The sequence below is a fragment of the Pipistrellus hanaki genome, assembly GCF_964339955.1.
Source record: "Pipistrellus hanaki genome assembly, chromosome: 3".
Lineage (NCBI taxonomy): Eukaryota > Metazoa > Chordata > Mammalia > Chiroptera > Vespertilionidae > Pipistrellus > Pipistrellus hanaki.
Window position 1 is genome coordinate 113,291,820 of NC_140505.1, and position 20,318 is coordinate 113,312,137.

Consider the following 20,318-nt stretch of genomic DNA (forward strand, 5'->3'; position numbering starts at 1 on the left):
GCGGTCGGCGCTCTCCAGCCTCCGCGGCCGCGGGAGGACCCGGCCCCACGCCGCCGGCCCAGCAGCTGGGACTGACGTCGCCGCCGCCCCGCGCACCCCGGCCGCCCCCTCCGCCCTCGCCGCACCCCCCGCGCGCTACGTCATGGAAACACGGACGTCAGAGCCGCGCGGCCAATCGCAGGCGGCGGCAGGAGGAAAGGCGCTTGAGACAGGGGGCGGGGGCAGCGGCGGGTCGGGGCGCTTTGGGAAGGAAGCGAGGGAGGGCCGGGCGGAGGCGTGGGCCCCCCGCCCCGCACTCCAGCAGCACCCTTTCCGGGCCGCGCGGCAAGGTCTCCCCGCCGGGCGCGCGCTCGCTCGCCGGCTGGGGGCGCGCTCGCTAGGTCCTCCCCTTAAACGCCCCCACCGCGCCGCCGGGCTCCCAGTCCCGGTCCCCGCCGGGCTCCCACCGCGTGCGCGCGCGCCCGCCCGCCCCCAGGCTCCCCGCGGGCCGCGTCACGTGACCGCGCCCAGCCGAGGCGGCAGCGGCGGCGGCGGCGGCGGCAGCAGTGGCAGCGGGAGCAGCTGCGCCGCCGGCGTGGAGCGGGAGGCGTGTGGGTGTGAAGAGAAGGGAGCACCAGACCGGAACGGGTGAGAGTTCTCTCCCCCTGCCCTCTCCCTCGATCTGGCGGGCCACCCGGTGCAAACGGGGCTCCAGCCCTACGCTGCGAGCAGCCCCCCTCGTGCTCGGCCGTCCGCCGAGTGGCCGCGGGCCCCGCCCCTAGCGGGCAGGGCTGCGGTGCTCCCCGAGGGGTCTGCACCCCGCCCGCCGCTGCCTTTGCGGATGGCGGCGGCGTGAGGCTGGCGGGGCTGCCCGTGCGGAGCGCGGCGCGCCCTGTGTGCGGCTTTGCGGAGCCCGGGAGGCGGGTCCTGCGGGGACCCGGGCGGCCACTCGGCGGCTGCCGGGCTCTGGGCGGGGGCCGAGCCGGGTGCCGCCTCCTGCTCCGCCGCCTCCTCTCTGTGCAGCGTGAGTAGGGAGCCCCGGCTGGTGGACGCCGAGCCTCTCCACTCCGCAGCCTCCTCCCCGAGGTGCACCCTCACCTCCGCGCGGCGCGCTGAGCCCTGCGAGCGGGCTGCGGACCCGCCGGGGACCGAGCCCCGGTCCTCCGCGCTCCCCGCTGTCCCTCACCCAGCCCCGACCCCCTGCATCTCCCCCCCCCCCCCCCCTCCTTGTCTCCTTTGGAAAATGGTTCCTGCTGCCGGGCGAGGTGAGTGGCGGCCGCCTTCCGCCCGCGCGGCCGGGGCGATGGGGCAGGTCACCTGCGGGAAGGCTGGGCGGAACTCGGGGGTCGGGAGGTCCTGACAGTTGGGTGCCCCGCACCCCAGCGCGGCTTCTGCAGGTCCGGGAGAAGTTGGCGGGGGCGTTCGGGGGGCCTCTTGCAGGTTGCGTTCTGCCGCGCCCGCACGCGCGATCGGAAAGGTGAGCGGGTGCCCGGGGTGCGCCCGAGCGCGGTTCGGCCGGGAGTCCCCGCCCGGGCCCGGGGGAGCGGCCCGGCGGGGCTCGGCGTGGACACCCGCCGCCCCGCTCCCCTCCGAGCCGCCGCGGCTCAGCCGTGCTCATCCCGCCGCCCGCCGCCCCCGCCCGGCGCGTGGTGACCTTCAGGGCAGCTGTGCCCGGCGCGCTCTCCCCGCGCCCCGAGAGGGTCACCCCTTTAATCCCCGGCTTCTGCGCCCCCCACCCCCCCGGGTCTCCGACGGGGACCCCTCGCCAGCCCCTGTGTGGGGCTGGTTGACTGATTCTTATCACACGACGGCGTTTCCCGGGGACTTGGAGAGCCCTCTCGTCTCGCCTTTCCCTCGTCGTCTCCTGTCTTCCCCAGCCTCCCTCCCCAGGATGTGCCCGGCTGCTTCCGATTCGCATTTTTTCGATTTAGTTTAGGGTGTTGGGGGGGGGGGCACCCTGCATCCTGCACCCCTTTTTGGAAAGGGTAAGTGAGAAGGAACGGGGCTCCAGGTGCGGGGCTGGGATGTGCTCCCCGGGTTACATCTTGCAGGAGAAGCCTGTGGCTCAGCTGGTTAGCGACCCCTGGTTCCGCGCTTCGGTCACCAGCCAGGCGGGTCTCGGTGCGCATTTCATTCACCAGTTTTCTGCGGGGCTCGCCTCCTGTGCGGGGCAGCCGGCTGGACGTCCAGGGCAGGGGGTGCTCAGGTGGGCTGGAGGGGTCTCTGAGTCTGCGGAGGGCTGGAGCCTCCTCCGCAGGCGTATTTTTATTTTATTTTATTTTTTTACCTTTCCCTGGGGTGAGATCGCAGCAGCCAGCCAGCCACTTGAGCTGCTATGCATTCCACTTTTCTGGGTTTATTAATAATCTAATGGCTCCTGTTGGTATCGATTGCTGTTCATGATAAATTACTTATGGATTTTTTTTTTTTCTTTTCATACGTGTGTGTAGGTATATGGTTGAGTCTGGGCTGTCTGCCTTTCAACATGGAAGCCTTTGTTGTGTTTAACCTCCTCCACCTGAGGACAGCCTTACTTTAAAATAACGCTCTTGTGCGGCGTGGGCGTGTTTTATAATAAGAAAGTACTTGTAAGGATCTGCTTTGTATGAGGCTCTCCTTGAACAGAGGGTGTGTAACCCTTTGGATGGGGGCCCGCAGGAGTGAATGGAGGGCCTTCACCGCTTGCCCTGCTGCTAGTCTTCCCCAGGCTCTTTATCCTTGCGAGTGAGTGGCAGAGACGGATTGGGGGAATTAGTGGGATTGGAGGGGAATCTCTTTTGTATTTGGCCTTTCTGCTGCTGGGTCCTCCTCCTCCCCATCTTTTTTTTTTTTTTTTCTTTCCCTTTTTCCACCTGATGAGTTCAAATTTGAAGTAAATAGAAACATTTTCTTTAGAGGAGCCTTTGAAAGCTAGTATATGAAATGGGCTTATTTAGCCATGATTTCAGGGGGATGTTTTTAGCTTCTACCTTGCTTTGGGTGAGACAGTTAAATTGCTGTAATTAAGGGTGAATCTCTGTCCTGATTTTGGCTTGGGTGTAACTGCTAAGATCTTTGAAGAAGTGTTATTGCCTACCATATAGTCTGCAAAAGTGAGTCACAATCGGGTGAGTTGAGGACAGAGCGCCACCTTTAATTTAAAATTTCATGATTTTGTTTTATTAAAATGGTGAAAATTCAGAGTACGCCTTCTTGATTTTTATTGCATCTGTCATTACTGGCATCCTCATTTAGATGTATATGATGGTTTTGTCTTATTTTCCTGTAATTCTTGACTCTTTTAGGGGGATTTCTGCAACTATATGGAAAAATCATGGTTTTTAAATTGATGCTTGAGGTTAAATGTAGGATTCTGAGATGAGGTGAGAAACTTGATTTATGCTTATGATAAAAATAACAGGGGCAGTGATATCTAGACACTTAGAAAAAGAAATAAGGAAAGTAATGACTGCATTGTAAGTGGCACCTAGCATGGACACCAAATAAGGGTACCTACCAGCATCATAGTGGTCTTACCATTATTTATTTATTTATTTATGTTTTAGCTTGTGTGCTATTAACATTCTAAAGTAAACATGTGCAATTATTAACCTTGCTTGAATAAGGTTTAGTAATTCTTTTTGTTATTTATCCTCCAACAGTTTGCTTTTCCTGGTTTTACTTGAGTTTTACAATTACTTGGAGTTTTTTTTTTTGTTGTTGTTTTTTTTTAAATATATTTTATTGATTTTGTACAGAGAGGAAGGGAGAGAGATAGAGAGTTAGAAACATTGATGAGAGAGAGTCATCAATCAGCTGCCTCCTGCACACCCCCCACTGGGGATATGCCCTCAACCAAGGTACATGCCCTTGACCGGAATCGAACCCGGGACCCTTCAGTCCCCAAGCCGACGCTCTATCCATTGAGCCAAGCCGGTCCCGGCAACAATTACTTGTTTTTAAATAATACAGATAAGGACTTGCAGCAGGACTAATATGCAAAGTTATTAAAGACCATGTTGGAACAAGTGGTTTCTATGTATCTTCTCCTATATTATGTATAAAAGAAAATGGAGTTTTTAATGCTTAGAAACCAAATGTATAGTGACAGTTGAACTGATGAGTTTCCTTCCCTGCCCACTTGCTCGGTCCCCCTCCCTCCCAAGTAAAAATAATTAAGGTATACTATCTCTTTAGGCACAGAAGAAACAGATTTATTAGCTCTCAAGTAATGAATAAATTAATGTGTGGATATTCCCAAATACAGTTTTAATTATAAACCGCAAGCTATTATTGTCCTATCTGCATTTAAGTTTCTACACTTAATGATTCCTTCACAAACTATAATAAAACATGAGCTATTTAGCTATAGATAAATTTTATTAAGTTAAAGCTAAACAAATCTGCTTGAGGTGAAAGGTGGTTTATGCTTTTTCAATCTGCAGGATATGGCCCCAGGTTAAAGGACAGTATTTGAGCTATTAGTTTGATATGTGCACATTATTATGCACACTTTGATAAAATCCTTTATTTGGGGATATCATTTTTTTTTTACAGACATGTTAACTTCATTTTGGATGAAACAGACTCTTACCATATAAATTGAGTTGTATAGTTCCACAGGATTTAAGAGGAATGGCTAATTACAACTAACACTGGTCTTTTTCAATACTACTAGTAGAAAAACAGGAGTTATTTGCTCTTTTATTTCCTGTTATATTTTTACACATACATGCAGTTGAAACTGGTTATTTTCACTTTTTAATTTTGGAATTTTGTAAAAGAATGAGCAAAAGAAAAAATCCACAAAGAAAAAAGGAATAAAGATCAGGAAGCGGAAACTTAAGAATTATATTTTTGCAGTTTGGTTAAGAATATTTACTCACCTAGTTGAAAAAGAGTAATTATTTTCTAGTAGGTAGGTGTCATGATATATAGAAGGGTACTGAGTGCAGCTTACCTTGGAATTTATAGAAATCTGAGATAACATTGAAAGAAAATGATAAAATAATCTTGGGAATAATTTAAAAAAATAAATAACTTAATGAGATATTTTTTAGCTTTTCAGGTGTTTTGTAAACAAACATACATTACCTTGTTAAAATTTATTATGAAAATTGTCAAATATATGGGAGTAGAGAGAGAGAATGAAAACACCAATTATGACAATTATCAATTCATGGTCTATCTCAGTGGTCGGCAAACTCCTTAGTCAGCAGAGCCAAATATCAATAGTACAACGATTGAAATTTCTTTTGAGAGCCAAATTTTTTAAACTTAAACTTCTTCTAACGCCATTTCTTCAAAATAGAAATGGCCGTGGTATTTTGTGGAGAGCCACAATCAAGGGGCCAAAGAGCCGCATGTGGCTCCCAAGCTGTTTGCCGTTTGCCGAACACAGGTTTATCTAATATCATTTATATCTTTAAACAATAGATGTTAGAAATGGGAACATAGGACAGGTAACTGAATTGATTTATAAACTATAAATATTTCTTATATTTATAGTTTACAGAATATAACAAATAGTATTCTATATCTAACTGAATCTGAAGGGTTAGTTTTTATGTTTTTCATTGTTTCCATAATGCTCTATTTTATAGCAGGCATCTAAGACTGTGCCTCTCAAATTTTGCTCTCTTGATAATGCCTTTGGTTTATAAATTGCTTTACAATGTTTAAGAATGTATTTACATAGTATCTTATTTGATTCTCACAACATATGATCCTGAGATGAGTAATCAGTTGAACCACCCTGCCCCCAGCCCTGCCGCTGCTCTGGAAGGTAAAATGACTTGTCTAGGTCCTAAGGTCATATAGCTAATCTCCAGATTACCCGGAGCTACTTTAGGTGGCTTCTGGTTTTTGCTCCATTGCTCTTTCCATTATACATGTTTATGTAAGTTGGGTAAAGTTATATGAATGTATGAAAAATCAGTTTCTGACCAGAGTAAATTTTGCAGTGGAATATAAACAGGTTTGTTTAGGTTTAGCTTTATAAGTTTAATCATTGCTTGTATTTGGTATAATGTAAACAGTTCATGCCCTGATTTACTTAACATCTGAGTAAATAAATATGAACATATTTGAAATACTGTGCTTTTAATGTTGTGGATTGGATTATTTTTAAGATAGCAGTTCTGTTTTCAAACACCCGTTGGTCTATAAAATTATTTAGGTGTGTCTTAAATCTTGAGTCAAAAATAAAATGGTCTATAAGTTTTTTCTTTTAATTCCTGCGATAAGTTTTTTGTGTCCTTGTTGTTGTTTTTTCCCCCCAAAACATGTTTATTACCTAAATCTTTTTGAAATATTAATCTATGAATGAAATTTAGTTTAAAAGGCTCTTAAGCCAGGAGATTTTAGTTCTTGAAATTTAAAACCTTATTATAAGTCTAACAGGGAAGGCAGTGGCTCTCCAATATCAGTGTGCAGGAATATCACCTGGGGGAGTTACTGAACGTGCAGATTCCCTGCGTTGCTTCTGCAATTCTGATTCAGCATATTTGGGTGGGGCCTAGTAGTTTGCATTTTGAAAAACATCGATGTTGAATTTATAACTAAGTTGAACTTACGTAGTAGAAATGTTTTTATAAATTAGCAGGACATCATTGTTTTTTGTTTTGTTTTTTACTTTGAACGTAGCAGAATCAGTGTTTTCAAAGTTTTGACTATTATAGCCAGGTTTGATTTATGGATTTGGTGGTTTTGTGACAATTGTAAAATTGATAAATTGAAAATATTTTCATTATTGGTATGCATTGTCTTCTTTCAGAAGGTCCACCTGTGATTGTACAATATATTAAGTTACTTATTAAGCACTGTAAACTCCTAGACAGAAATTTTTGTTGTTGTTTTCATGCCCCAGTCTCTGCCATTTTTAAGTGACTTGAATGGGGGCTTATTTTTGCAAAAATAATGCATGCTGTGTCAAGATAGTACTTATGTGTATTTATGCTCCTAGTTTAGCTCTTATTTTTGTTAGCAGAAAAGACATTGGCTTCCTTCAAACTAAAAGGACATAAATTGGTGAATAAGTAGTGATTCTTATTAGTTTCAGTTAAAAAGGAGCTGTTCCTTCAAAAACAGCAGCTTAGTACCTACTTATCTTTAAAGACTATTAATGATGTAAGACTAACTGATAATTTAACATTCTGTGTATTAAAACAGAAGTTACTGCTATTTCACTTAAATGGTAAATTTAAGATTATAGTTCAGCAATCTATTGTAAGGTCCATTTGTTATAAACTGATCTACTTTTTGAACTGCTTTATCTACTAGTATATGCACATATGAATTACTTTCTATTTAAGACCAGTTTTAAAATGTAGTTGCTTTTGCTTCATTTATAACAATACAGTAAATAGTTGTATCTATATTTAAAATACATATTGTAATGAAATTAATTTCAAAGGTTTGTTGGCTATGCCTTAGGATATATTTAGGAATCATGGGTTATAATTAAAGATGATTGTAGGAATTTAAAATAATAAAGTTTTTTGCCAGTGGAATCCAGATAAACTATGGATAAAGTTTTCACCAAGTTCTTTTAAACTCTTTTTTTAATTAAGGTTTTTCTAGGAGTGTATCACCTATTTCAAACAGTATGCAATGTTTTTAGTTACCTCTTTATTAAGAATATTATTTGGTATTTCTATGTAAGATAATTCCAGACAATATGGTTTCTCAAAATGTTGGATACCTGCTTTGTGTTATATTACTGTCACCTGGGCCTCTGGGGGAAGGAATAAGGATAGTTTTGAATGGACCAGTGCTTGCTTACACTGTGAAATCTGAAATTTTACTGTTTAACTGTGAACTGGTATAACTACTATAAAGATACATTTAGGAGTAAAAGTTATTTTTTTCTTTAAAGTAAATCTTAAAAAGGATTTGATTGTTTAAAAGATGTTTTTTAAACAATTGATTATTAACAATGTAGATTTATTGTTCATTTTATTAATTCAGTGAGTTTTCTCTCAAGAATTTCAAACAATCTTCGCTTTAGTCTCTCTACCTTTCATATTTGTGTCAGAATTTATTTTTTTGTTGTAGCTTTTCTGCTGTCATTTCTCCACTAAAACTTTCAGTGGTTCCTCATTTTTCTCTTTATCAACATGCAACTTGACTCTGGAGGCTTTTTATAAAATAGCTCAGTGTTTTCTAAAGTGTTTTTTAGAATACTGGTTCTAAAAAATATTAATAGAGGTTTCGTGGGGAGAGGGAGCAAAACCAAAATCCAAGATTGGCTGGTTTATGCAGTTTTCTTATTTGGGACTTCACCCATCCTTTGATACGCTAATATGGACTGAATCTACCTAAATCTATTTTGTGTTTTGCTCCCCAGTTTCACAGAATCTCTTTGAGTTGAGCATCTCACCTGATGTTTTTCTATATTACCTAACCAGGATCATCACTTTGTATACCTTCATGGGGTACTACTCACATAGAACACAGGATGAATCAAGTTTCCTGGGAATTGAGAGCAGTGTTGCAGTACTGTGGTACTGCTGACTGCTCACTTACATGACACTCACATAGTCTGGCAGTGTCCTACCTACAATCCTGCTCATTCCCTTTGCTGTGACTTTATGTGGGTTCTTCCTGTCACCTGATAAATGTTCCCATCCTTCAAAAGTCAGCATTAGTATACCTTTCTGTCATTACTGGTAAATTTTTTTTTTTTAAACTGAAGTTTTCTACATTTATAATCTGGACCATACACTTCCCATCCATTATATATCCTTTTGTTTTGGTCAGTATGTTGAATCGGTATTTTTTGCCATATTGTTTTAGGACTTAGGCATTTGTTAAGGTAAAGCAGATGAGGTTAAGGAATTTTTCTTGGAGATTTTCTAAAGCCTTCTTACCTTTGAAATTTTAACTTTGCTCAGATGGATTCATAGGGCAACCTGTTTTACTTCTGGAGAACAGCTACATTTCATAGAATGTCGTTAGGATAATAGAATTTAGCTTCTGTATAGGAAATCTTTTCCATTTCTGAATTCCAATGCAGTCACTAATTTGTCTGCTTTAGAATTTATTCTGATTATATGCATTATAATAGTTAAAGTTTATATCTTACAATGTCCACTTTCACTATTCACTGGGCATGTGACCTCTTTTCCTTTCATCTGGATTGATGTTCTAAAAATGTGTTTGTTGGATATGTGATCAATTAGCATGTTGCAGTACGTAAAATGCCATAATTTGAATCATAAACTGCGGTTTAAAATTTAAAATATGACATTCTTGTAATTGCTTTTCATTGATCAGAATATCATGGGGCTCAGTTTTTAAATCTCTGTTTGCTGCAGGTTAAAAATTTTTTCTGAGAGATCTTTTCCATGAACTGAGGATTAACTGTTAGCTTGTGACCTGGTGCAGAATCACTATAGGCGTCAGTAAGAAGTGTAGGTATGTGGTCTCCACTAAAGTTTAAATCATAATGATATGTTTTGTTTTGTTTTTCTAACTGCCTTCCTTAGGTCCAGAAAGGAAAATCTATACTAGACTTTTATCATTTCTTTCTCTCTCTCTCTCTCTTTTTTTTTTTTTTTTTTTTTAAGATTTTATCACTTCTTATTGAATGTGCATATGTAATTTTAAACATATAAGTGATTAATGTTTATATATACTGGTATTTAATATGTAAGCCATTATTGTAAAAAAAAAAAAAATGCTTGAAAAGATTGCTCTCCAGAAAGAGCACAGCTGAAACTGTATAGGTGCACTCCTGTTGAATGTTCTTCTGATCCTTTTAAGTTTTATAGACTTAATTGTTGGTTGGGTGTTATAGATGGGATTCTAAGACCTACTCTTTCTTTAACATTGAAGTAATAATTACAATAAAGTTGTTGATCAAAAGAGGGATGTGCAGTGTTTTGGGTAATGAAAAAAATAAAAAGAAATCTGTGAAGGCAGAATTCAGTGGAATCAGCTAAAGTGAAATGGGTTAGGATCGGTCTTTTCCTATTGAATTGAATTTTTACATCTTTTCCTATTGAATATTGAATTTTTACATTTTCTTATTGGCATACATGAGGATGATATTAGCATATACTCTGTCCTACCTTGCTGATACCTAGAGCTATGCGAGGTTTTCAGTTCCTTTGCTATAATTCTGTCCTCCTCTTCTCTGCTTATGCCCATGCCGCAAATCAAATGAGTGATGCTTTATGCTGACTCACAAACTTCAGACACTTACTTTGGACACTCCTGACAACTAATACTGTGGTGGAGAACTGAGTTAAAGGGCACCAGTGCTAATAGGAAGCGGGCTGAAAACAAGGAACTCGAGTCTGTGAAGTGGGAAGGTGATGACGCATCAGGAAAAGGAGATCCTCTAGCATCAAACCCTCTGATGTCTGGTATCAGAAAAACAAACAGCAGTCATTCATTCAATGCAAGTATAATGGATTTACGATAAGGTTTAAATTCACCTACCTTCGACCTTACACTCCCTTTTCTTACATACAAAATTGAACATTGGAACTTACCTGATTCTCTTGCCACAGCATTCCTTTAGCTAGGAATGCCAACCTTTCTCAGAGCATATGTATTTGTATGGTATTCTTTGTGCCACTGGACCTAAAACTTCTGATTTTGGTTTCTATTCTGTATTTTTGTTTTTAATCTTAAATTCTCTCCAGATTTAAATTTGAATTTAATCCTCACCTTTAAAAGGCCAAATGACCTTGGACAAATCACTTGGTTTTTTTGTTACTGCCCCCCCAAAGTATAACATATAAAGTCAGGGAGTTTTATTAATATTCTTTCTTAGAAGGATGTCTTAAAAAAAAATTGTATGGACATAGTAGGTCTTCTTCACCCTACCCCCATCCCAAATTTTCAACCATTCAATTCTTTTAGGTTTTACCTTCCAATATTTTCTTTTAACTATCTTGTTATCGCTTGATGTTTCATCTTGTAGTTTGCTATGAAGGTAATTTAGCTTTTCAATAAAGTTATAAGATTTCCAATTAAAGATATAGCACTTAACTCAGCTCCTTGCCAAAAAGTATCCTCCAGTGAGAGGAAGTGGAGTTTACATATTTATGTTAAGGTTCTTAGCCTTCTTCTCTTCCTGAACTTTCAGAATGTTGACCAGAGTTTGTCTTCTCTGAGGACTCTGACCATATTGAGGGAAAGGAGCTAGAGAGTCTGACATTGGCTCTGTGCTTGTGTGAGGGGGTTGTGTAAGGAAAATGTCATATAGACCCCTGTGTTTGTAGCAGCATAGTTACAGTAGCACAGTTTTAGTTCTCATTAGTAGATAAGTGGATAAAAAGCTGTGGTACATTTATACAATGAAATACTCCTCAGCCATAAAAAAGAAAATCTTACCTTTGGGGACTGCATGGAAGGACCTAGAGGGTATTATGCTAAGTGAAATAAGCCAGTGAGAGAAAGACAAATATCTTTAGGTTTCACTTATATATGCAATCATGAAAAAACAAATAAAATAGAAACAAGACTCATAGGTACAGGGAACAGACTGACAGCTGTTAGATGGGAGAAGGGAGAGCTGGGTGAAATAGGTGAAAGGATTAAGTAAAATATCAAACAAACAGAAATCTTGTAGACACAGACAACAGTATGGTGATTGGCAGAGGGGAAAAAAGGTGGCAGGGGGAGGAGGGTAGATTAGAAGAACATAAACGGGATAAATGATAAAAGAAGGGGAGCCTAGATTTTGGATGAACACATAAGACAATATACTAATGATGTACTGTAGAATTGTGTACGTGAAACCTATGTAATTTTATTAACCAATGTAACCCCAATAAATCATATTTAAGAGTCTCATGCTCTACCGACTGAGCTCAATAAATCATATTTAAAAAAGAAGAAAATGTCTTGCCAGTCACCCTACATGAACTCCATAGTCAGAAAGCCCTACATGTGAATCCAGAACTCTTAAGAAGAATTATGTATTTATAGCCTTATTAAGGTATAACTGAGATACAGTAAGCTGCACATATTTAAAGAGAAAAACCTGAGTTTTGATGTATGTATACTGCGGTGAAACTGCCACCACAATCAAATTAATGAGCACATCCATCCCCCTAAAATCTTCCCCTCTTCCCCTCTCTCACCTTGCTCTTTCCTCAGGGAACCACTAATCTGCTTCTGTGATTATAGGTTCATTTGAGTTTTCTAGAGTTTTATGTACTTGGAATTGTATGTGTTCGTTTTTTGGTCTGAAATTGATTCAACATAATTATTTGAAATTTATCCATGTTACATATATGTAACATGTTCAATCTTTGTTATTGGTGATAGGATTTCATTGTATAGATATACCACAATTTGTTTATTCATTTATCAGTTAATGGACATTTTTGGTTTCAGTAACGTATAGTGTCTGTTCAGGTATTCTATCCGTTTTTAACTAGGTTGTGTTTGTCTTATTATTGAGTTGTACTTTCTTTATATACTCTACATAGCTGTTCTTTGGGGAACATTTGTGTTTGTACTGAGGGTGGGAGGAAGAATGGTATTTAAAACTGGGTACAAGGTGTCCCAAAAACATATATACACACTTTAACAACTGGTAACTCACATAATTTTCACTCCTTTTCAGATTTAACTGATTTGAAATAATGGGTGAAGCCAGACTAAACTTTGAACAAAGGAAATTTACCCACTAGACTTTATTATGGGGATATATAGAAGATAAAGTCTATGGTACAGAACAAGCAACAGTTGAATTGAGGGCACACAACTACTGAACGAAATGTTGCTTGTGATTTCATTGCATTATCAGCAGTGCCTGGACCAGAACAGTCAGTCATCAATTTGAAAACTGGTATCAACAAAAAAATTATTAATATCTCTAGAATTTTTAAACATTTGAAAATGAAATATATGTTAATAAGCCCTGACTTTATAATCATTTAAAGTATGTATACATTTTGGGGGGATAACCTATCCTATCTAATACAAAAGTAATATGCAAATTAACCATCACTCCACTACACAACAAGCCACACCCACCAGCCAATCAGGAGTGAATATGCAAACAAACCCAACCAAGATGACTATAGAAACAGAGAGCAGAAGGGAGGCTTGGATTTCTCCGGCAATGGAGGAAGCCAAGCTTTCTGCCTGCCCTTGCCGGCCTAGGCCTCCACTCAAGGCTACAAAGTTTCAATGATAGAAGATACGTAAATCTAAACAGAAATGGCAGCAGCCACGGAGCTGGAACGAGCAGGAGGCTAGGGTTTCCTCTGGTGATGGAGGAAGCCAAGCTTTCTGCCTGCCCTGGCCTGCCTTGGCCTCTGCTTAGGGCTACAAAGTTTCAATTATAGAAGATATATAAATCCCAACAGAAATGGCTGCCAACACGGAGCAAGCAGAAGGCTTGGCTCTGCTCCAGGCTACAGTTTCAATTATAGAACATCAATCCCAGATACCAAGGCCTCCGCTTGGGTTGCCAGGGGGCATGGCCAGCCTGCAAACCATCAGAGGCCCCTTGCCCAGGCCGCCCCATGCCCCAAGGGAACCCCTACCCTGATCCGGGACATCCTTCAGGGCAAACCAGCTGGCCCCCACCCATGCACCATGCCTCTATCCTATATAATGAAAGAGTAATATGCAGATTGACCATCACTCCAACACACAATATGGCTGCCCCCATGTGGACACATGATGGCCAGCAGGGGGAGGGCAGTTGAGAGGGACCATGTCTGTAAGGGAGGGCAGTTGGGGGTGACCAGGCCTACAGGGAAGGGCAGTTGGGAGGGACCAAGGCCTGCAGGAGAGAGCAGTTGGGGAGGGGGGGGACCAGGCCTGCAGGGGAGGGCAGTTAGGGGCAAATAGGCTGGCAGGGGAGCAGTTAGGTATCAGGCTGGCAGAGGAGTGGTTAGGGGGTGATCAAGCTAGTAGGCAGAAGCTGTTAGGGACAATCAGGAAGGCAGGCAGGTGAGCTGTTGGAAGCCAGCAGTCCTAGATTGTGAGAGGGATCCCAGATTGGAGAGGGTGCAGGCTGGGCTGAGGGACACCCTCCTCCCCCGTGCACCAATTCTGTGCACCGGGCCTCTAGTATATATATAAAAATAAACTGAAAAAGCAAGCAGGAACATTGTATTATTTATAGAGATGCAGTTAGGTACTAAAAGGAAAGGTGCCTGCCTATTGCCTCTGAGGCAAAAGTTAAGTAGGGGTACTGAAAGAACTAATATTTTAAAAAGACAAACAACGCATGTGTAAGTTTGTCAAAACCAAAAATGAATACGTGTGGATAGCCCAGATATGTCACCTGTCACTCAGTTTTTGTGTCTCTGCAGAAATCAGTATTACTTTGAATAAAAGAAACCATTTTCACAAAAGTGTAAGTGGGTAGTGTAGACTTGACTGAAAACTACTACTTTAGCAAAGACAATCAACAGACAAGTTAAGAGCCTCGATTTCTTCCTTAAGTTGTCCTTCACTTTGCAAGTTCAAATTCATCATTCCTTTATTTATGTGGAACAGTTGGTTGCCATCTGTGGTTTTTTTTCAGTTTCCCCTGAGATGTTCCTTACTACAACCACCACTCTACACATCCGAAGCAGCTCATAAAAACACATGAAGATATTGTTTTCCAACTAATTACATATAGCCCTCTTTCTCTTCTAAGAGTCTGGTATATTATTTCTTCATTTCTCTGGATAAGTGTATATTCTTTTTAGTGTTAAGAGTTTAATCCCATGAAATGTTGACTTGAGAGACTCTTAATAAGTCTGTTGAGTACATTTTTGTAGGTGTGTCTTTACAATTGACCATATTTTAAAATTTCAGACCCATTATTAATTTCCTGTCTTCCCTTTGAGGAACTTGGTACTTGACTGAATTTCTTCCTCTTGCTTTCTCTGAAGGAAACAGAGTCTCAGAGGGAGACAGCAATCATCTCTTAAAGGATGTTAGATTGCAGAAGGGGAAAAATGTTCTTTTGCCAGGGTGCCATGAAAAATAGACTACCTCTAAAATACACTAGATACTCAGGTAAAAGATATTTAAAATTACTGAAAATTTAAAATTAATACCTGTGCAGGTACTTTCTATCTGCTAAGTACTGTTTTAAGCAACTTACAAATAGTCTATTTAAATGAGTGGGTTCTGTGTAATTTGGGGGAGAGATATTCTCTACTGAAAAATATGAAAAGGTCACTAATGATTTTAAAGGGAACTCCTAAAATACAGTGCTTACATAATCTTTTTTCCAATTAAAAATGTAACAGCCTTAGCTGGTTTGGCTCAATGGGTAGTGTCAGCCTGCAGACTGAAGTGTCCCAGGTTCTATTCTGGCCAAGGGCACATTGCCTGGGTTGTGGGCTCGATCCCCAGTAGGGGGCGTGCAGGAGGCAGCCAGTCAATGATTCTCTCTTATCATTGATATTTCTATCCCTTCCTGTCTAAAATCAATTAAATATATAAAAAAATAAAAACAAAAAAATGTAACAATACTGATTTTTAATGTTTGGAAAATATGGAACATAAAAATGAAACAAGATCATTCATAATCCTATCTCTGAAAAATTACTCAGCTTTAACATTTTGATTTATTTTTGATCTCTTAAAAAATTTGTACACCTAGTACCATGCTTGAAGTAATGTGGGTGTAAATGTGTGCTTTGGGAAAGCTTTATATTAAAAAAGCTTTATATAATTTTCTTATGTCATTAAATGTTTTTCATCAACATCATTTTAATGAATGTAATATTCCATCCCATCACCATTCCCTTATTGTTGGATGTTGGGTTTTGAGTTTTTCTTGTGTTAAATAACCCTCTAGTGAACATCTTTATTTGTAGATGTTTATCTTAATTATGATTGTTTCCTTTTAAATGACTGGGTTAAGGAATTGGGTGGTTTGATATCGTTTTGCTAAAACTTAATTCCAGCCTCCTTTCTGTGAGGCTTGTTAGGTATTTGGGATTGTCTTTTCCTGCTGTATGTATAGTTCATGCCACTCATTTCTAGGTCTCTGCTAGTTACTTTCTCAAATTATCATAGCACTTTTAAAAATTCACATTTTGGTATTGTTTATGTGTGTGACATCTCCGTGAGATGTTCATTTTGAGAGCAGGGATTGTTAATCTTTCAGTCGCTTGCCCCTGGCACAATGCCTTATATCTGTGAGGTTCTTAATAACTCTTGAATGAGCATTTTGTGTCTAGTCTTGAATTTGAATCTACTTACATTGGACTCCAGCATAACCCTTGTTTTGTCTCTCCTAAAAAACTGTAATATGTTTTATGTATTTTTATCTTTTTTTTTTTTTTTAACTTTAGCTGAATGATACTATTAAAGATGAGAAATATTTTGTTAAAACTAGGCTACATAAATTTAAATCTTTCTGACACAGTTCTACCATCCTTGCTTTTTAAGGATAGGGTAGACTTTACTAAGTGGAATATAATACTAAGAAGGCCTATAGAAATGCAAGTTACTTTTACTTCAAAATGAATAGATAAACAGCTTTTCTAAAATACTTCTTTACAGATTAATATACTTATCTTCTTTTCTATAGAGGAGACAACTCTACAAAAATTGAACATATAAACTTTTAAATGCAAATGTAAGTTAAGAGGTAATCCAAAAGAGTGAAGGTTCTGTATTGTATATGAAATAAGACTTAGAAGTTTTAAGAAAGTGTCCTAGCAGACACTTTCTCTGACATTGTATCTGACTTCCATTAATCCTCAGAATTTGAGTGGAAAACCTAAGGTTTCGGATAAATATATTCCTTCAAACACTGTTTCTGTGATCACTGAGCTAGACAGGAACAATTGTGACCTGCCAAGAGAGGCTGTTATGCAGAGCTTCAAGTCGGCCTCAGTCAGTGTGTCTAGAGTTCCTTCTCAGTTTCTTTTTTTGTGCAGTGATTCATCAGGTGCTGTATGCTTCCAAGGAACCAGTGTAAGTGTGTGCACATGTCCCCTTCCTGGTCTTTGATCTCGACTATAATGAAAAGGGATATATTGTTTCCAGCTATTCTTAAACATAGAAGAAAGGCATTTTGGAGTCAGCTCCCAAACCTTTAAATCTCTGTAGTTTAGCTATCATGGTCTCCTGATAGTGCTGTCTGTCCTATTATTTTGAAGGATTTTTTTTTTTTTTAAGTTGCTCTGAGCTCTGCTTGTATATTCACCTACAGCCAAGGTAGAGAGCCAGGCTTGAGTTCTGAGTTGCGTCATAATCTTGGACTTGCCCCTACTATCTTCTTTCTTGATGTATACCTGTAGATTTAGTTTGAGTGTTTCCCCAGGCAGAGGCTGCATGAAGTGAAGGAGAGGAAACTCCTTTGAGAAGATTCTTAGGCCATGTTCCTTCTCAGTATGCAGTCCTAGGTAGCCCCAAAAGGCGGCTGCCACAGGAAGTTGAAAGGAAGAAATGTTGAGTGGTTTTGGGGGGGGTGTCCAGAAAGATTATCGATTAACTTAATGCTGCAAATGTACTCAAAGAGTTTGGAGTCATCATCCAAAGTTACAAAATTGTAGCTGTATTGAGGATTTGAAGATGACAGTTGTAGGAGTGGGATGTATAGGGAGGGAGAGTAGCACAGATTATATAGTTGATTGAGACTTTTTTTTAGTTAGTAGATAATATATCAATTTATATGTATTTTATTTTCTTGTTAATCCTCACCTGAGCATATTTTTTTTTATTGATTTTTAGAGAGAGTGGAAGGGAGGGGGAGAAACAGAGAGCACTAAACATCCATGTGAGAAAGACACATCATTTGGTTGCCTCCTGCACATGCCCTGACCAGGGTTGGTGATCAAGCCTGCAACCGAGGTCCATGACAGGAATCAAACCCATGACCCTTCAGTCCGCAGGCTGAGGCCTTCCCAATGAGCCAAACCGACTAAGACTGTATATGCATTTACTAGACACTTAGCATATTAGGCTTTTATTACATAGGATATTTTAATCCTCACCTGAGGATATTTTTTCATTGTTTTTTAGTGAGAATGGAATAGGGAGAGAAAGACAGAAATACCAAAGTGAGAAAAACACATCTATTGGTTGTCTTCTGCACAAGCCCCATCCAGGACGCAAGCTGGAGAGGATCCTGCAGCTGAAGTATGTGCCCTTGGCCGGAATCAAACCTGAGACTCTTGACAGTCCACAAGCCAACACTATTTACTGAGCCAAACCAGCCCACGCTGTGATATATTTTGTATATCATACTCCCCTTGCCTAAATCCCCACATTGCAAAATACTGCTCTTCCTGCAAGACACTTTAAAAAATCTGTTTTTTAATGAGGCATTCCCCAGGTTCCCTAGGCAGGGTCATTTCTGTGAATGTTGCCATCATTTTATGTTAAGTCAGCATTTCTTTGGTTCTGAAACATTGTTAGAAAATAAGTTATCCATTTAATAATAGTTGTGGGGCATAAAATTAAAATTAGATATGCATAAATAGTTGTACTAACTGACAAAAGCATCTAATAGGCACATTCTTTAACAGGAATATCTTGAGTCCAAAGCTTTCTGAGTTTTAAGTTATCTGATTCGTTTTGGCCGGGGATTAAGAATGACAGCATGATAACATGCTGCTTTATAACCTTTGTTCTCTGATTTTAACCTCCTTAACACGATTGACCTTTGAAACTTAGTTAAGTATGTAGATTCTGTTTACATTTTCTGTTGCTTAAACTCAGTTTTTAAAATTGTCTTTGTAATGTTTGTTTTGTCCTTACCATAATAGTAACTCTAAGTGCTAATGCATAAAAAGGATACACTACCCTTTTTTAGTTTGAAAATCCTGTGATTTTCCCAGAGGTGGCAAATTCTGTTCCCTTTAATTGCTTTGCCTGGCATGTGACAGGTATTTGTTATAAACTAGCTTTTGGTTTCAGTGTTACTTCTTAATTATAGACTTTTGAAAGGTTCTGTAAGAAAAAATTAGGGATTCAAATTCCTATCAACAACATGGAACAAAGGATGGAATTTTCCGTTTTATGGGCTAAAAATGCGGGGAAGTGGAAAGAATGATTCCTGCAATATATTTGAGCCAGGGAGATGCAATATGTCTAAAATACTATTTGTCATATTTATGTGTTTGCAAGTCCCTCTTTCTAGAGAGAAAGTTCTTCAAGGGCAAGGTCTAGGTAGGTAGTAGTTATATCCCCAGGACCCTGGCATATTGTGGGTTTTAAGATGAGTAGTAATTCTGAGTGATTTACTTACTGGTTTGTTTGACTTTTTAAAATTGTTCAAGCTAATTTTGTGGTATATTGTTGGAAGATTTTTGTGTAAAATATTTAAAATAAATTTTTATCTTTATAGGGATAAGCTTCAGCTTAATGCACAAATCTCATAACCCGATTCTGCTGAATAATAAGAATAAGGGCTTTCAACATGAAGAGCTTGAGTATTACACTAGTGACTGCCACAGACTTCAGATCACTGTATTAGTTAAAATGAATTTGGCTTAGTGGCTTTAGTATTTGAGGTCATGAGGATAAGAACCTGTTTTTTATTTTTAATAGTTAGAAGAGGACTGATTGTCAGAAGCACGTTGCATGTGACAGTTATTTATTCTGCATAGCACCTCTGCAAATAAGATGAAGGCTTCTTTCTCTGTACATAGAGATAAGTCAGTTCTGCCCTAGTGCTGGAAGGTGGGTCCAGCTCTCTAACTCCCTAGTCAGCTGCTCTTTCCGCTGTAGTACACAATTGAGTGTCTGATATGTTACCATCAGGTTAAAGTAATGCCAAGAGCTAGAATTTTTTCTTTCTTTCTCTTTTCTTGCATTTAAAAAATTCTTGAAGTGCTTGCCTATTCACCTAAGATTTGAGGAAAAATGTGTAAGAGGCTAGGGGTTTGGTTTATTCTTTTTTTTTTTTTTTAATATATTTTATTGAGTTTTTACAGAGAGGAGGAGAGAGGGATAGAGAGCTAGAAATGTCGATGAGAGAGAAACATCAACCAGCTGCCTCTTGCACACCCCCTACCGGGGATGTGCCCGCAACCAACGTACATGCCCTTGACCGGAATCAACCCGGGACCCCTCAGTCCACAGGCCGACGCTCTACCGCTGAGCCAAACCGGTTTCGGCTGGTTTATTCTTATTGACTGCAAAAAGCCAAATTTAAATCTAGATCTGCTTAGGTTGTGGGAAGATTGTCCCACACATTTAAAGTACCAAACACTGAAAACTTGATATTATCCTTATCTTAAAGTGAGAATTTATGCTATTAGAGACTTTAGGAGGAAATAGTAACTCCTCATGAAATGTGGTATTTGTGATGATAGGGGTGGGGGACAGGTAAGGAAGGTCTGTAGGAGAAAAATATAACCCTCAAGATCCAAGAAAGCACTCATGTCAAAACTAATAAGTGGTAAATAATAAATGGTAAAACT

At 40.4% G+C, this 20,318-nt stretch overlaps 1 protein-coding gene across 4 annotated transcripts in view; it reads left to right on the forward strand.

Annotated features, from left to right (window-relative positions):
* Positions 1-234: 234 nt before the first annotated feature.
* ATP2B1 (ATPase plasma membrane Ca2+ transporting 1) overlaps positions 235-20,318 on the forward strand; it is a 133,911-nt gene continuing 113,827 nt past the window's right edge. For 3 of the 4 annotated variants that reach the window (XM_084876903.1, XM_084876900.1, XM_084876902.1), the window contains exon 1: positions 235-627. The gene's annotated coding sequence lies outside the window, so the exon portion shown is untranslated. Of the gene's footprint in view, positions 628-815; positions 1,245-20,318 lie in introns of those variants that run through there. The other variant, XM_084876901.1, reaches the window with a different exon arrangement.